General features: G+C 36.8%; 1 pseudogene; it reads right to left on the minus strand.

The window, feature by feature from the left end:
• The window catches only part of LOC149255190 (uncharacterized), a 180,311-nt pseudogene that overhangs the window by 12,979 nt on the left and 147,461 nt on the right, over positions 1 to 19,871 (minus strand).

Here is a 19,871-nt window from a genome sequence, read left to right on the forward strand (position 1 = left end):
ATTTTTTTAATTGAATCTACTCTACTCATTAGTGGAAACAATAAATGATCAATGAAATAATGAAGTATAAAAGAGAAAGAATTCAATCACACATAACACAATAATTTTTTGGGGAAAGCCAAAGCTAAAAACCCCCGCTATTTGTATATTGCATTAATCAGAAAATATGAGAAGATTACAATGCTTTTCTCAAGCCCGAGCAGCGTCTGCACTATCTCAATCTGTCTCACTACATCACAAACAAGCTCTAGCCAATACTTAGCCAAATATGATGTCTGCCAAGATCCTATTTCCTTGTGAAGTTTCATAGGGAATTAGCCCATATTTAATTGGGAAATTTCTCATCCATAATTGCACAATCCATCATAGGCCTTCATTTTATTTCATGCACCACCTATAAAATTTAGATGATTATACAAATGATAGTACACTATCCCTGAACTCCAATCTCAACTAGGTATTTCTTTGATATGACATGCATGAGTTAGTTATGAGTCAATCTTCAATTTACTAGTTGAGCAGTGTTGGTTACACCCCACTACTTTAGGTTACACCCCACTGTTGGATCTCCCACTAATTCCTCCATTAGTTGTAACTAGTTTAATTGAATTTAACCTAGTTAAACTAAATTAAATAATTACAACTCAAAAGAACTCAACTTGGGCCCCTAAAATTTAGGAACCACTCTACATGACTCTTGATAGACTCCCAACTCGAATTAACTGAGCCAACTAAGTCAAATTAACTTAGTTAACTATTACAAGTTCCTACGAGAATTAGAATTAGAATTTAATTCCTAATTTAATTCAAGGAAAGAATTAAAATAGGATTTTCTTGTTGCATTTTTCAACAATCCCTCTCAACAAGAAAGGGATTAGTTGCTACCCCGATACTGCCTCTATGAAACTCGAATTTTCATATTGATAATGCCTTTACCAAAATATCTGCATCTTTTTCCTCTGTAGGAATGTACTCCAGCAACGTGATTCTCCTCTACACATAATCTCATAGATGGTGATATTAGATGTCGATATGCTTGGACCAATCATGGAAAACTAGATTCTAAGAGAGTTTGATACAACTCTGATTGTCACAATAAATCACTATAGGATCCATTTGTTGACCAAATAACCCAACAAGGATCTTTCTCATCTATATAGCCTCACAAGATGCTTTACTAGCGGCCATGGAATTTGCTTCTATTGAACTCAGTGCCACTAATATCTGCTTCCTACTGTACTAAGAAACTATTGCGGACCAAATACTGAAGATTCCCCCTGATGTGCTCTTTCTATCGGATGGACTCCCTGCCCAATCTGCATCTGTGAAGCCTTGAAGCTTCACTCCCTCTACCCATTTGTACCAAAGACCAAACTAAGTGGTGCATCTAAGGTATCTCAACACATGTTTAGGTGCCTTCCAAAAGAGTTTGGTTGGCTTAACCATGACTTGACTAAGCTGGTTAACTGCAAAACACATGTTCGGTCGTGTGTTCACCAAATACATAAGTGAACTCACAAGATGTTTATAAATAGTAGCGTTCAATACTTCACTTGAAGTAGCATCCCACTTTCTCTAGTTACTTGCTAGAGGAGGCTCCATGGGTTTTTTTCTCTCCATGTGGAACTTCTTCAATATCTCATTGGCATACTTTACCTGAGAGACAAATAGTTTCTCATCTCCTTGCCAAACTTCCATACCAAGAAACTAATGCATGAACCCCAAGTCCTTCATCTCAAATTCTCTTGCAAGATCCTCTTTGCAAGATTTTATTAGCTTCTCAGCACTTGTTAGAATCAAATCATCGACATATAATACTATAATCAACAATTTACCTTCAACCACAATGTGGTAAAGGTTCTTTTAATCCTCGTGAAATAACTTTCAATCCTAGTGTACCAAGAACATGGTTCTTGTTTTAGTCCATACAGTGCTCGCTTGAGTCTGCAGACATGCGACTCTCTATTAAAGGTCTCAAATGCTTTTAGCTACTCAATATACACCTCTTCCTAAACCATACCATTGAGGAATACTGTCTTCACATCCATATGATGTATCTTCCATCCTATCAATGCTGATAGTGCGAGAATAGATTTGATTGAAGAGAACCTTAATACTAGAGCAAAGGTCTCATCATAATCAATTTCCTCCACCAGAGAGAATCATCTTGCCAAAAATATGGTCTTGTGTTTCTCCACACTCCCATCTGCTACTTGCTTTACCTTGTAAAGCCATATGGAACTCACCATTGACTTGTCTACTAGTCTTGGGACCACTTCCCAAACATTGTTTCTACTAATGGATTCATACTCCTCAACCATGGCATAAACCCAAACTGGTTGTTGCATTGCTTGCTTGAATGAGGATGGCTCAATCTCTATAATCTCGCTCATTAAAGCCATGTAGTGAGCGTACCTATCTGGTGACCTCCTCTTCCTGCGCTGTGATGTGGGTGCTCCCACATTCTATCTAACATCATGGATCTATTTGTTAGCCTCTTTGGTGTCCTTCCTTCCATCTTTGTAAGTCTTTGCATGAGTGGGTGCTTTCAATCTCTACTCCTATGTATGTGGATGGTCCACATTATACCGAGGTTCCTCCTTTTGAGCTAAAAGCTCCTCATCTGCATGTAACTGAAGCTCCCTCTCAAGGGAACATCTCATGGCCTTCTCTTCATCGAAATTCACATCTCTATGAACCACTGTCATCCTGTTGGATGGAAGGTACACTCGATAGTTGTGAGGTGTATCAGTATACTCCACAAATATACCTAAATCAACTATTGGCTCTAAATTTTTCCATGCATCCTTGGTAACATGACACTAGATTAATGAACCAAAGATCCCGAGCTATGCCACATCTAATTTCTTACTTGAAGAAAATTGCTTTGGTGTACTCATCCTGAGAATTCAATGAGGGATTTTGTTATGCAAATAAACCATTGTGTTGCATGCTTCACCCCACACGTGAAATGATAGGCCCTGATCATGTAACATCACATGTGCCGCTCCCACAATACTTTTGTTCTTCATTTCAGCCATCCCACTCTGTTGTGGGTTATAAGGTGCTATCAACTCCCATCGAATGAATTTCGAAGCACAAAATTTCTTGAATTCATTCGACACATATTCTCCATTGTTATCGCTTTTGATAGCTTTAAATTTCTTGCCAGTATCTTTCTCAAAAAGTGATTTAAATTCATAAATTTTAGCGAATGTTTGATCTTTCTTTTGCATGAAGAAAATGCAACACTTAAAAGAAAAATCATCAACAAATATTACATAATACATGTACTTTGACATGGATGCTGCCGAGAATGGTCCACACACATATGAGTGAACTCGATCAAGGATCGTTTGTGCTCGACTGCCTTTATCATGAAAGGAAGCTTTGGTGTACTTTCCAAATGTATACCCTTTGAATGTGTCTCTCTGCTCTAGTGTACCCTTGGGAAGTCTTGTAGGAATTTGCTGCATGATCTTCAAATCTCCATGGTGTAAGTGACCCATTATTCTATGCCACAACTCACCGATGTCTCGACTCTACACCTTCTCTTCTTTAATTCTCAAAGAAATGCAGTCTTATACATCCAATTTGTACAGGTTCTTCACCTGAACACCGATCCTCTTCACCTATCCTGAGGCTATGTGATGAAGGAAAGCCTTTCCCTTGCTAAATATCACATCATAGCCACTGTCCTCCAACATGGAACCTGAAACCAAGTTATTATTCAAACCTAGAACATACATGACATCTTTAATGTGAGAGGAGAACCTAAAAGGTAATATTACTGATGTTAGTCGCGCTATAACTCCCATCATCTCCCATCTCGATGTGTCTTATAGGTCCTTCTCCTCCGAGTCACTGAATAACTCTTTGTTCGACCGTATGGAATGTGGATCCACTATCTAGGTACCACACACTACCCATCAACGATGTCACCATGAAAGCAATGAGGGTAAAATCCAATTTCTTATCATGAAGTAAGAACTTCACTTTCTACTCCTCTTGAGGGCTTCTTACCGGTCTTCTTGTGTGGACACTTTATGGCATAGTGTCCCAACTTGTGACAGTGAAAAAATTTAATCTTTGACATGTCCTTCTTCTTGCCGCCCTGATTGGAATCTGATTTGGAATGGGATGACATCCCCTTCCCTTTCTTTGCCTTTATAGATAAGACACAATTCCCCCCATCATCATGCTTGGATGAGGATCCATCATTTGTGTTCTGGCGAATCTCTTCCTGTACTAAGTCGGATCACAATTGATCCCACACTAGTAGCATCTCCCTCGAGTCCTGGTAGTTGTGCCAACTCTTGGGAAGTCCTAGAATTTCTAGGCTCACCGGACCTTCTTCAGCAACGGTAACAGTGACACTTCCAAGATCATCTTGACATTGGGTGAACTTGGTCAAGTACTTTTGTATTGAGTTACCCTTCTCCATCTTGATCCTTCTGAGCTTATCCTTCAATGCTAGATTCTTGTGGTCATTGTTGTTTTGAACTAGGTCTGTCAAGGTCTTCCACATTGCAAATGGATTTTCCTTATCATGGAGGTTTGAGACAATATAATATCGAACTCTTAGGATAATATTTCTGGCCTTTGCCACACACTTTCTCCACTCTGCTAGATCCTGAGCATCAACTAGCTTAGGAATGTCTTTGTCTATGAAATCCTTAAGCCTATTATCTTCCAACACTTCCTTCATCCTGTCCTTCCAAGAAATATGGTTCGAACTACCCTCAAGGGAATATTCGAGTCTCATTCGTAGAATGACATCCTGCTGGCTTTGAAGTATGATGCTGCAAATTTGATTTCTCCTGCAAAAGACAATCTCGTATTCTCCTATTTTATAGTGATTTCAGCCTTGATACCATGTAGAAACTCCTTGTAGATTCAAACTGCAGATTGTAATATGCTAAAATAATTGACTTAAATATACTCTACTCATCGATAAAAACAATAAATGATCGATGAAATCACGAAGCATAAAAGAGAAGCAATTAATTCACACATAACACAATACTTTTCCGGGGAAAGCAACAACTAAAAACCCCTACTATATGTATATTTCATTAATAAGAAAATATGAGAAGATTACATTGCTTTTCTCAAGCCCGAGCAATCTCCGCTCTATCTCAATCTGTCTCACTACTTCACAAACAAGCTCCAACCAATACTTAGCCAAATTTTTTGCCTAAAAAGCTCCTATTTCCTTGCGTAGTTTCCTAGGGAATTAATCCATATTTAATTGGTAAAGTCCTCATCCATAACTAGGCAATCCATCATAGGCCTTCCTCTGATTGCATGCACCAGCTGTACAATTCAGATGATTAGACAACTGATAGTGCACTATCCTTGAACTCTAATCTCAACTGGGTATTTTTTCTGATTTGACATGCATGAGTTAATTATGAGTGAATCTTCAGTTTACTGGTTGAGAAGTGCTAGTTACACCCCACTACTACAAGTTACACCCCACTACTAGATCTCCCACTAATTCCTTAATCAGTTGGAACTAGTTTAAGTGAATTGAACTCATTTAAACTGATTTAAATAATTACAACTCAAAAGAACTCAACCCGGGCACCTAAAATTTAGGAACCACTCTACATGACTCTATATAGACTCCCATCTTGAATAAACTAAACCAACTAAGTCAAATTAACTTAGTTAACTATTACAACTTGCTATGAGAATTAGAATTACAAATTAATTCCTAATTTAATTCAAGGACAAAATTAAATTAGGATTTTCTTATTTCATTTTTCAACAACACTATTCATTCAATTAATGCTTCTAAAGATAACATGAGGCCAAGATACCTACTTGAAACAACTGTTTGGAAACTTAATAATTAAGTACTTGGCTCCTTCCAACCTTGACACTATTAAACAACCAATATATCCCCGAGCATAACAGGTCTGCAAATTTCTTTCTGTCTCTATTTTCTTTCTTCTCTTCAGTCTCTTCTCTTCTTAGAATGAGACAAAACCAATTAAACAAAATATTTTATCAAAATCCCATCTACTACTCTTTTGGTGGTTAATAACTGCCTCCCCCTCACCAACAAGTGGCAAGTAGTTATCAACTCATTAATGAGATTTTGTTTCCCACTCCCGAAGACAACTCCTTGTCTTTTAGGGAAATAATTAATTGACCAATATCATAATTCATCAATTAAATCTAATCATCCAAATTAGACGCCTAAGACTTATTTATGGGTAATAATTTTTCCACAATAATTCGCAGCCTCATCTCTTTCAACTATATGTGCTAAATTTTATTTATTTATTTATTTTTTCTGAATTTTCTTTATTTACAAAAATAAAACACCATCATTACATATTTATTTTAAGTTATTATCAATATTAAATTACTGATAATTGAAATTTTCAAATGTCTTTTTCAAACTAGCACACTTAACCATAAACACATATATTCACATTTATTTACATAAAGTATTACGCCAGGGGATATCAGAGGTTTGGTTTTGGTGGTTTCTTGGCTGTGAAAAGGGATAGAAAGGAAGTTGTGAAATGAGAGATAAATAATAAACCTAAATAGAAGTGTAAGGCCCTGGTCAACCCCTATGCATAAAATAAATGTGGTAAGGAGAAGGAAGAAAATGACAAGACAACTAATATGGACAACTAATTTGAATTGTTAAATCGAGATAAAATCATGATGATGATGTCTCATGTGACAAGTCATTAATTGAGAGCTGTCATAGTAGAAAGGTAAGTAATTAATATTTAGAAATAGTATGATTTTTATGTGAATAATATAAAAAAGGAATTGGTATTTTCCATATTGAGAGTTACACAGTGAAGTCATTTATGGATTCCATTCCACATGGAATATCCATTGGGGTAAGTGTACAAAGTGACATATTGCTATTAACTACCATTGTTAATGTGCTTGCACTGATGTTTCTAACCCTTGTTGGATGCATGAATGAAAATTGACAATGTCTGTTTAGCATGAATGCAAACACGTTAGAAGTTAATGTGAATTTTAGACAAGAGTGAACTTTACTATGGAATCGAGTCATCACCCAAGTTAAAGTGCAATGGAAGCACTTTGGCCCTGAGGAGGCTACCTAGCAAAATGGAAGAGAAAATGCAGGAACAATTTTCTTCACTTTTACAGAAGTGATGAAAGAAGAGGAAACAACGAGGACAATTTTTAACTTAAGGGTGGGAAAATGTAATACTCCTCGTGCAATTGATTTGTATACTTTATCATTTTATATTTACAGTTAATATTGAAATGAAGATATTGGTTGTGATGCCAAGACTAAGTTTGATTAACCTATGTAAATAAATTTTATAATAATAAATAAATGTTTTTCTCTTGAAAATATTATGATAAACAAAAAGTGAGTATTTTGTACTTCTTTGTTGTCCAGTAAACTGTTAAGTGGTTAAATACAAGTTTTGGACATAAATGAGGAAAGTGATAAAGGTCACAACTGTAAACTTCTCGAATTCTCCTAGATTTCAGAGAGAATGACTGAAACGAGGAAACAACATAAGTAGACAGAGATGTTATTTTGGGTGGGGAGATAAGGATAAGCATATCTGGAGAAAGATGTTATGCTGAAGATAAGCAGTGTTGGAGAGAAATGCATGCTTAAGAAGGAAAAAAGGAAAAAAATTCCTACTTTGAAAAATCCCAGGTAGAGCAAAACATGGGTAGACCTTAAAAGAAGGACAATGCTAGAAAAACTACTCGTAAGTGTTGTGGCCACAAAAACCCCCATAATTTTGACACTTATTACGGGGCCCTCCATATGAATTTTGTAAATATCACCATGTTGAATGCTTCAGTTTGGTTTATTTTATAAGATTTTAATTCGCTTAGATTTTCATTTTGAGGGCTTCATCACTTTTGTTTTGTTGCCAGTTTTCTAACCATTCAAGTTTCACGTCATTCTGAGTTATGGTTTGGAAGATATCCTTGGTCAAAGTTTGGTCAAATTTCACTATCTCAGCATAAAATATGTAAATTTAATTTTTTTATAATGTTTTATAAATTGTAAATAAATTAATTTTAATTAATTAAGTTAATTGTAGCTTAGTTAATATAGTTAATTTAACTTAATTAGGTCAATAAAAGTTATTTAATTTATTTAATTTAGCTAATTAGATTAATTTTTAATTTATTTAATTTGTAGATATTATTTTTAATTATTTAATTAGTGATGCAGGAGCATTTAGACCTAGTCAACAATGTGATGGTATGATCACATGTTGTGACTAACAAAAGGTTAGAAGACGAGATTAGTTAATTTTACTTATTTAAATGTATGAGAGTGTTTTATTTGTTGTCAAATATGAGAAAAGGGTATAACTGGCTGATTGATCCTCCCTACGTGGAGATCAGGCCAAGAAGTTAGATTATCTGGTTTGAATAGGATATGAGGGATTTGAAAACTTAAATTAGCATTTGTTTTAGAAAAGAGTGGAGTTGAAGAGATCCTTTAGGAGAGAGTGAGAGATTTCTGGATCTAAACTAAGTTTGGTTCATGAATCCATTCTTGTGTAAATTGTGATCTTTTTGCATAATTCAGGAGGTTAGATAGAAGTTAGTCGTGAGTTAGATTCAAATGGGAAGATAGGATGAATGAGCGAGAGGAGAATTGAAACAGTCGAGTGTGACTATTTCCTTGTAAATGTTATAATACTAAATAGTGTGGATTATGTATATTATGGGTGAGAATTTGTATCTGTAAGGGTTTTAATAACCTTATGGTGCATTAGTTGTGAAAACGAGAAATAGTGTGGAATCCTGTATTCAAAGGAGCATGAATGTCTGATGGGATTTCCTTTATGGAATCTGTATTTAAATTGGTTAATAAATCTTGTGTAAAGGCATGTATAGATAGGGAATTCATGTTGAATTGATGGAAGGACCAACGAAAGCAAACATAGTTGAGTTTGGCTTAAAACTCAGAGTTCTATTGTTCTGTGTGATTGCATTTAATCTTTCTTTGCCGTGTATATTTGCCTGCAGAACAAATTAAGTATTCTTCTTTGTTTTTATGCTTTAAGTTATAAATCACAGCGATCAAAGGTAATCGAAGTCCTTATTGTTAATAACCATGGCTGAGCCCACATCAAATCCCAGCCGTTGATCTAACCATGGCTGAGCCCGCATCAAATCCCAGCCATTGATCTAAGTCCAAACAACGGTGTGATATCACGCCGACCGTTGGATTATCTCGCATCGCAATATTTATTTTCCAGTGGATAGACCTTAGGCCTTAAGGGAATGTGATGTGTGATCACCGATTTATCACATCACAATAATTCATTTGTATGCGACAGGACCACAAACCTTAAGACCATGTGATGTGCGATCATCGATCCATCGTGTTACAAATATTTCATGGTATGTGAATGGGCCTCAAGCATTAGGAAAGTGTGATAGTGATATCAGTTGTGGAACGGAAAAGAGGGGATCAGAGTAGCACAACGGAAGGCCTGAACATAAAGAGAAAAGTTAAACGCGGGGCTGATTGTTGATAATATCTGAAAAAATTGACCTCCTGCGTCATTTCATACCAAGTGAGAAAGCGCTCATTGGTGGTTTGTAAGGTCATGTCTTTGTTAAATCATTGATCGGGTGTATAGCCGGGTTTTCCAATATTTTGGATTCCCACAGTTTGATGGGGTTTTGTTATGGGAGTTGGTTTTTAAAAGCGCTTCCAATGCAAATGTGGCCTTAGCTCATAGGTCCACATGGGGTTTTTAAGGGATGTCAGTCAGCTGGCATCATTTTTTGGTATTGAGCTAGATCAACGATCGTAGATATTGGTTCAAAAATTGAATTTTAATCTCAACATATGTATAATTTGCACTGAAGTGAATTTGATATCGATGGAGATGAGAACACAAAGGAAACTGAGATCAAAATGGGGAAACGATGAATTTTCTGATGAAGGTATGGTAAGAATGTTTATTTTGATGATTTTACAGAGATTTGTTTTGAATGTCTGAAGAACAGCAAGGGATTGAAATTTCAAAGGAGAAGATGTTCTCCTTTCAGGAAAATGAAATTTCCATGTAAGTTGATTGAATGATTGGTTTGATTTAAAAGGTAAATTGAAGTGAAAGGTTTATAATTTAAAGTTAAATAGAAGAGTGGTTTGTTATGACACTGAAGTCATTTAAATGATTTGAAGAATTTTGTGAAAATTGAGAATGATTGAGGATTGCTTAAAGTATTGTTGAAAACAATGATATTGATAGATGAAGGAACAGTTAGACTGAAGGTTGGATTCAATAGATCTAAAAAGAGAGCCATTACAAGGAATAAATTTTAGAATTTGTAGAAGCAAGACAAGATTTTCTTAAAAACAAGTTATTAGAGGGAATGTGTAGTGCCTATCATGAATTTGTAAATATAATTGAAATTCAGATCTAATCTTAATTGATCTTGAAAGCTGAAGAGTCCATTATGAAAAGTAAAATGGGAAATAGTTTCTGACTGTATAGAGTCTTTTGAGTGGAAAAGTTTAAATGAAATAGTGAATAGATGAATCATTTGACAAAGAAATGGGAATTAGTTTTAAGACATCTTTGAAGAAAAATCGCAGTTTTAAAAAAAGGTACTTTCATGTATCTTGAGATAAGATTGTGCAGGTCAATGGTGGAATTTCCCAAAGGTAGAATGAGTTGTATCAGAATCATAGAGTATGAGCTATGTTAAAGAAGATAGAGTAAGAAGAACTCACAGATGAATGAAAGGTGACAATACCCAATAGTAAATGAAATTATTGAATGAAATAAGGAAGTGAGCAATTGAAGATGCAGAGCCTAGAGAAAGGAGTGTTCAAGAGAAGCTGAGAAAAACTTCCAACTGTGGTTGGGTAGAAGTTGTTGAGGCAGCTCCACAACTATGATTGTGGGTAGAGTTGTCTTAAAGATAACAATTCCAACAAGAGGGGTGCTAGGTATAATTGCTAGTCGGTGAAAGGTTCGAGGAAAAAACCAATAGATGCCAAAAGGCTAAACTCAGAAAAGATTGGTGAGGCATGAAGGAGACTTGTTACAAATTGAAGAAAGGGCTAGTTGCAGCTCACCAGTGAACAAGGAAAGTTCACCAGAGGAAGAAATGGAATTGACTATTGATAGTCATGACAAGGGTATAGAGGAAAGTCAGAAACAGAGGAAAATGAGTGCCAAAGCAGTTGGACTCAAAGGAATGAGTAAAGAAGAAATGGACATAGAGTTGGCTAAGATGAAGGTAGAACTCAGTCGTTTGAAGAAGCCAATACATAATGGAATTAGAGAAAAGTGGAAACAAGGATTTTATGTGGGAAAAAGAGTTAAATGGCCTGTGAGAGAATTTTTTTTCTGAGAAGTTAATACTCCGAACAGTTTAGGATGAAGGAGTATAATACATCTGTGAACCAAAGTGTTGTGGGGAAAAGTATCCGATGCGGATGACCCTATCCCTACTCTAAAGGTGACAGTCTTTAGCAACAACTGAAAGTAAAGCTTTGATGTTTTCCTTTATGAAAGTACAGAGAGAAAGAAGAAATGATTAACCAACCTGGTGTCCTTCGCTTAGTCGATCTTGATCCTCTCTCTTTGTCTCTTGTTCCCAGCTCCTTACTCTCTTTGCCGGTCCAGCTACACACAGATCCTGCACAAAACAAGAGAGGAAACTACAAGATACATGTACTCATAACTGATGCATGGATTAGAGTGAATCAAATATACATGTAAATACAATACATCAATGCAATACAAGTATATAGGAGAACATGCAAAACTTTATTGATAGAAGTAACAGGGTTCTGAGAAGGTTACAACCAATGATGGCTCCAATCCAGCAGCACCTCCCCAGCAGCAAGAACTCTCCTCTTCACCTCTAGTAAAACAATCACCCAATAGCTCTAACTGTAATCCAACAACACCTCCTTGCTTTACACAAAATTCCAGCCTCCTTAGACCTCATAGAAGAGCTCTATATATAGGATAGAAGAAGAGAGGATGAGTCAGCTTGAGACTGACATGAAGCTGCCTTGTGTCCTCTCCCTCTTTAGTTAATCTTCACTTCTTGAGTCCACTTGGAGATCCTTGGTTACACATGGTGATCAAGTACCTCTTACTCATCACAAGGCGAATCTGATGAACCAAGTGTCAGTTTGGAAGCTTCCTGGGCAGTTGACACCTTGCAGGATGACTGTGCCACTTGGCCAATCTCGCCCAGCGCAGGTAGCCTTCATTACTTTTGACTTCCAGCGCAGGTACAGAGTGGGACAGTTGCATTCCAGCGCAGAAGCTCAGTTAAGCAGCTGACATGATCCAAAATAAGCCTGTTTTGAAGTGTTTTCAGGTGGAGAACTGATTGGAAGTGCTGTTGTTTGATGACCTTGTTCTTTTAGGGGTAAGAACAACATGTTTAGGGACTGAGGATCCCTGTGATTATTGACATTTCATGCTCCATGATGCGAGGCACAAAAATGTCTATAACACAAAGGAAGAATTTCTCTTTGGGGAAGGAAACAGTGATTACAGTTATGAAGAATTGATCTATGCAGATAAGAATGAGAGGAATGTTTTGGTAGCATCTTCACAGACAAGAGAGTCTCATATTTTTGGGATTAGTTATTTATGTGAATGTAAAATTGCAGGTATGTAGCCTAATGAATTTGAACCTGTGTATGAAAAGGTGAAAGAGGCAGAGGCAAGAAAAATACAAAAGGAGATGTATAAAGACTTTCAAGACTTCAATTGGTGGAGAGGTATGGCTGAATGGTTATGTCTTCTCTTAGTGAAAACTTATTGGATCATGTTAGAGGGAATTTTAGCATGGATAGAAGACCAATGGGAAATGGAAAAAGGAAAGGAGATAAATGCATTGCAGATTTGTGAAGTGAAGAGAAGAAAAGCTGACACAAAGAACTTAGCTGAAGAAGTTAAGTCAAGGAAATCTTTAAAGGATCAAAATCTTATCATAGAAGAGGAGGAGACATTGTTGTCTTATTTGGATAAAATGAGTGCTAGAGGAAATTTTGTAGAATAGAAAGGTATTCTACAAACCTATGATGAAGTTGCCAAGCATAGTCAAGAAGATGTACTCCCAAAAGTTTTCTTTGATGAGGAAGAAATCATAGATGTTGATGAGAAATTTCTCAATAACTTAGTGAACTATCAGAATAGTTCAGAGAATCATGAGGATTTGATCATTGAGGCTTCAAATGAAGAGTCTTGTATTTTTGAAACTGACATGTTGTGTATGTTTTCAGGTTTGACAGGTAATGAACGATAATTGGACAATATTCTTGTGCATGTTGATAAAGAAATGAGATAACCGGAAGAAATGGCTAAAGCAGAAATATATTTTGAGCATGTATTTAATAATTTTGAGAATGATGGTATTGACAGGGAAATCATCATGATTAAAGAAGCTGAAGATAAGAAAATGAAAGTTTGTGATGATAACCATAATAAAGTATCTTCAGTAGAGGATTAAAATGAAAGTATTATGGAAGTTATGAAGGAATGTATGATGATGATGATGACAGATACAAAAGTTCAGGAATTCTGTGATTTTAAAGTGGATTATTTTTATGACTTTGTAAACCATGAAGAAGCTTTAGAAAACTAGAATTTTGTTTCTGTTGTAGGTGAAGATGAAACAACATCATTTTGTTGCAATGGTATAAGTATAGAAGATGAAAGGATACTTCATAATGATATGCTCCAAGAAATTCTAGCTATTGAATTGTTGAATGATAGTCTTGTGTCAAAACAAGGAACACTGTGTAATGTAGAGGAAAGTACTGAAATGAAAATTGATGATATTTTCATAACTTTTGCAAAAGGACAGTATAAAGATTTGATGGCAGAATTACCTATCAAGATTGAAAACCATAGTTATTTTTAATATGACAATTGTGACAAAAAATTCTATTTTATACAAGGAGGAGTCATATGAAAATGACATGCTTATTGAATATGAAGGAAATTGTATTTTTCTGGAAAAGTTATTTAGTGAACCTGATAAGATAAAGAGAAATATTATCTTTAATGATAATGAAAGGGAAGTTGTAGAGTACAAACAAAAGTTTGTAAATGACAGAGATGAAGAAGAATTGGATAGAAATTTCATAATTTCTATGGTAAGGGAGAATATACAGTAGGCAGATGTCAGTAGAGTTCAGCTGAGAACAAATTGTAAAGAGGAAGTTGAGAAAGTGTGGAAGATGAAGTTAGTTAAGAAGAGGGATGACAAGAAAGAGAAATTAACAAAAGAAATTTGTATTATCAAGGAAAGAGGACAACAACAACATAAGGTTTGGAATCCTGGAAGAAGAGAAGTGACAGTGGCTAAAGAATTGAATCAACAACATGATGAAAGTGATGACCAGTTACAAAGTAAAGTTTGGGATACTGGATGATCAACAAAAGAAACACATGACCAGAAGGTCATGAAAAATTTCAACTTTGGGAGTCTGATGCAGGAGCATTTAGACCTAGTCAGCAATGTGATGGTATGATCACATATTGTGACTAACAAAGGGTTGGAAGATGAGATTAGTTAAATTTTACTTATTTAAATGTATGAGAGTGTTTTATTTGTTGTCAAATATGAGAAAAGGGTATAAGTGGCTAATTTATCCTCCCTGTGTGGAGATCAGGCGAAGCAATTAGATTATCCGGTTTGAATAGGATACGAGGGATTTGAAAGCTTAAATTAGCATTTGTTTTAGAAAAGAATGGAGTTCAAGAGATTCTTTAGGAGAGAGTGAGAGATTTCTTGATCTGAACTAAGTTTGGTTCATGAATCCATTCTTGTATAAATTGTGATCTTTTTGCATAATTCGGGAGGTTAGATAGAAGTTAGTTGTGAGTTAGATTCAGATGGGAAGATAGGATGAATGAGCGAGAGGAGAACTGAAACAGTCGAGTTCGACTGTTTCCTTGTAAATATTATAATACTAAATAGTGTGGATTTTGTATATTATGGGTGAGAATTTGTATTTGTATTGGTTTTAATAACCTTATGGTGCATTAACTATGAAAACAACGGTGTGATATCATGGAGGGGAAAAGGAAGTGTGCCCCTTGGAAGCCTGTAATAGTACGCAGCTTGAAAGGAACACGTGAGCAAAATGACATCACAAGCTAAAATGTAGAATAGTCCACAAGTTAAAGTGATGAGTTAATCCAACAACACACATTCAACAAGATTCATACAAATGCATACAAAGTAGTTCATAAGCATATACATAAGTTAAATAACATACATTGTCATTACAACAAGAATAATCCTACTATATTAACAACATATGCATGAAAGTGTGCTGGCTCTGATTTTATTATTATAAGTGAAAGTTCCATCCATACATACACCATTGATGACCACTAGCCTCATTAATGGAACATTACAATCAAGAACACATGCTCCTCCAAATAAGTATACTTGCTCTATGCTATGGAGAAGCCAAGGCTCTTCACAATACTGCTAAGCCTTCTCTAAGCATAAGCCTAGCCAAAATCTTGGCTCCCAAAATCCCATTCTATGAGTTCTGAGGTTCTATTTATAGAAAAGGGTGGGGTAACCCTTGACGTTCCCATTTGTGACTCTTTGACTTCCCTCATGACTCTTCAACTTCTTCACTAAATGACATATTACATTACATGCTGACTTTTCATATTCCAATATTGACACTTGGAATTTCACTTACAACATAATTACAAATAATATTACAATTTCCACATGTACCCATATAAGACAAAATAGGGTAGAGATAGCTTAACAATACACAACACTATGTTTTTGGAACTTGTGACCAATTCATTCTGAAGCATGAGAAACATTGTCTTGACCTTGACAGGACCACCGACGTACTTCTGCATGTTGTGTTCATTCAGCTCCAAGTCTTCCCTAGTGGCTTCTCGTCTTAGATGCTCCAAGTACTCATCGATCTCTTGTCATATTTGGTTCTTGGGTTTAGCATCGATGAGGGAACTAATTGATGGGATCTAGTGTTTTCTCACCAAGACATCCAAGCTATTATACAACCACACATATGAGGCTTGTGTGCTACTGATGAATGAGGTGAGCTACTCATTGTTTTGAATCAACATTCAGACCTTTTCTTTCTCCATATTTTCTTGTGGCTTCATCTTCTCTACTAAGTCAAGTGGGGCCCCTTTGTACCACATTATCCACTCTTGTAGATGGGCAGTGGCAACATGTATGTTCTTGAGAGTTTGAACAAACTATATTCTCCACTACTATAGGCCATGTAAATGGATAACTTCTTTATGAACGGTGACAAATCCATCATATAACTTCCGCATGGTATCACCAAGTGTTGATACTTAAACAAGTATCGCTGTCCTCATCTCCCACAATGTGGAAACTGAATGATGCACTCATGCTCAGATTTGTTCTTCCTCTTACATGGCAGCCTGCAAGTTTTTTTCCAGTTGCTCATTCTTGGTCGTCAGGTACTGAACATTTGAGCTTGTTGTTTCTGCATAGGTCAAGCTGACTTGGGCAATGGCAGTTGGATGTTTCTTGGTGTCTGATACTATCACCCTTTCCTTGATGAATGCAAGTGATGTGTGATCATTTGGAAAGTGATTCCTCTACACGTATATAATACTCACCTGGAACTCATCAAATGATAGATTGTACACATCCATGACTGGATCATCATCAAGGAGAACATCATCTCCTTGTTCGCTTGGGGCTGACTCTACTATTAGAGGTGGTGGAGATTGAGGGATGACTTGTGGTGCTCTCAACATTAGGTCAGTGTCTTCATTCTTTGGCTCCTTTTCCAATTCCATGTCTGTTACGTTGATAAATTTCTCAATCTACTAAGAAAGCTCCTGATCCTGCATCTGTTCACCCTCTTCCTCGACTGTTGGTTGTTTTGGCTCATCAAATTGTATCAAAATTGTTTCCTCTATCATCACACCTTGCCTTTGTTCTTCTTCCTACTTCTGCTTCTCTTCTCTTTCTCTCCTCCTCAACTCCTGTTCTTCCTTCAGCTTCTTGTCTGTCTCCTGCAACTTCAGTTCTGCTTCTTGCAACATCTGCTTTTCTCTCTTCCTCTGCTCTGCTCTCTTGATCCTTTTTTCCCTCTTTTCTTCTATTTCCAAAGCTGCCTTTGCTATAATAGTATCTACCATCATTTTGTGGCTTTTATCTCCCTTTGGATCATCAAAAATATTTCTCTTTCCCTTGTCCTCCACTGGATTGCTACCTTCTTCTACTGTTTCTTTTGCTTCTGCAGTTGTTGTTGTTTGTAAAGAAGTCTTCCAGGTTCTTGCTATATTGACCGCCTCATTGAGTCTGGAGGCATTGTAGTAGTACCTCCAAGGATCCGCCTATAGCCAATGAAATGTCCCATGGATCCACAGAAAGTAAACTCTCATACAATGGTCCTTGCAAATACCGTGGGGATCATACGGATTAAAACCCTTTGTATCGAAATTGAATTTCACTATGTCCTTAGCTTCAAAATCTACATATTTAAAGCTCTTAATCTAGTATAATATGATCCACAAAGGAAGAGTGGGCCATGACGCTTTCTTCTTCCTATGCAGTCATGGTTACAACCTTGTAGCGAGGTGGTTTGAAACTTCTTGCATGATCAATTTGTCAGTGGCATATCTTGGTAGGACATGTGGAGCATTCTCCCCACCAAACACTTTGATGAAGGTGTTGCTTAGTGAGGCATACCAATATGTAATGTTTACTATTTCCTCCATTGCTTCTCGAGACAAGCAAGGTGGATCTCTCTCAAATATAAGCTTGTGTAACGGGATGATAAAGTGGTTAGTTAGCCTTTCCATCACTCAATAAATACAGTCAGAAAGTAACTTACAATATATGTTCATAGTAGTCTCTTGTGGTGTCCATGTCTAGTGCATGCCAAGGAACTGCTGTTGTGCACATATTGCATCTAGAAAGTATGAAGATATGTAAAACCTTACTTGCTCATTATTGGGCAGATTATGAGCCTTTTCTGCATGGGAATTCAACTGTTGATCCAACAGATCCAACCAGTTGTATGGCCTACCATCACTTACCAACTGGTCTAGTAAGACTTCCCACCCTTCAGGGAAGGTCTTTGTTCTCTCTTGACCATATATTATGTAGGCAAAGATGATCAAGAACTGGTAAGCCTTCCTGAGGGACTTTGTCTTGTAAACATGGGTGGGTGTCCGTCTAAACTTCAACGACTCTTTCACCTAGCACTTTACAATGTCTCTTATATTCACATAGCTATGGATGGCATAAAAGAGTGAGTCCATTTGCTTCACCAGCTTGGGAAAGTTATACATTTGCTGAAAGTCCTCTACCCTGAAGGTGGCAAGCTTCCTCCCACTGACATTGTTCAATGTTGTAGTCCATTCATCTGTATGTGAGGCAATCCAGCTGATGATGTCCACACACGAGAAGGTGGGGTACCTACATGTAATCTTGTATAACCCTAACTATTGGATGCTAAGATAAACCTATCAATCTTCTAAGTATGCCTTAAAGTTACCTGCAAAAGTGTCTTTGATCTGCTGTCATGTCAGTGTTGTTCCCTTCTCAATAAACAATTGAGTATCTCCATACATTGGTAAATCAACTGATGTATTCTCAAATTCTTCCACAACACTGCTCTTGATAGTTTTCTTTGATGCAACTCTGTTGGATGCCATGTTAACTGTGACTGCTGGAGAGATGCTCAACGACTTGTGTACCTATGGGACAAAGAGGACACTTATGACAAGAAAATGTTAGCTAAAAACCAAAACAACTTCAAGGCAAGTTCGAGCAGCAAGTTGAGCACTCGTTGGGAAGGATTTCATAGTTTTTATTGACAAGGGCGACTAACTAACTGTGGAGACTATGCACTACGCAGTCCCAACAGTTAGTGTGGGAGCTTGATGGTTGGAACTATGTAATGTGCAGTTCATTATTGGCCAAGGCCTGGGAGAGACTGCACATTATGCAGTCTAAGTGGCCAAGCTGGGAGACTGGCCCCTGGAACTGTGTAATGCATAGTTGAAGCGAGCCCAGGCTATGTTCTACGCAATTCGAGAATCCAAGCCGGAGGCTTGAGGCTCCAAATTGTGCAGTGCAAGCTGTGCAAAGTGAGATCCGGGCAAGGGGTCCCAGATCTGCCTAAGGGGAGTGTGAAAGACAAGAAGATCTGAAAGATAGTCTGAAGTTGAGTGCAAATATGATTAAGTGTTGATTCATTCATGTGAAACAATGCAGAAATTGATTAAACTGAAGGAGAATGAAGCACGTGAGGAGAGTCACCGCAATAACGACTGTCAGTGCAAAAATAGGAAAACTCATGCGAATTTGGGAAAAACGATATATAACTTGAAACAAAACTTCTACAAGCTAAAACAAGTTAAAACGCCATCATTCAAGAAAAGTAACAAGTGAAACAACACTCACACAAGATAAACAACAAAAAGTGACAAAAGAAGTGGAAAAAGACGAAAAAATCCAAACTCACCCTAAAAAGTGACGACGATCTCACCAAAGGCTGCTTGATCTCCTCCAGAATGATAAAGATCTAAGATTGAGTGTGAAAATGAGCTCTAGTGGTGTCAATTAAATAGATTTTTTCAAGTTAGGGTTTATGACGCACCTGCCTAAAATCAAGGAAAAAGCAACACTCGACGAAAGTTTCTAAAAATAACACAAGTGTCTCCTTCAGGATACTAAAAGTAGATCCCTATTTTTTAGTGATGATTTTTTTCTTTTCTTTTATTGGTGGAAACTTGCTAAGAAAGATAGCGTAGTTCCGGGAACTAGGCAACTTTTCGGCTTGGTGCACTGCACAGTTTCTGAGCTCAGTGAGGGTTGTGCAATTTCTAGGC

The sequence above is a fragment of the Pinus tabuliformis genome, chromosome 7 (genome assembly GCF_031772625.1).
Source record: "Pinus tabuliformis cultivar Carrire ecotype Pingquan chromosome 7, CPIR1, whole genome shotgun sequence".
NCBI lineage: Eukaryota > Viridiplantae > Streptophyta > Pinopsida > Pinales > Pinaceae > Pinus > Pinus tabuliformis.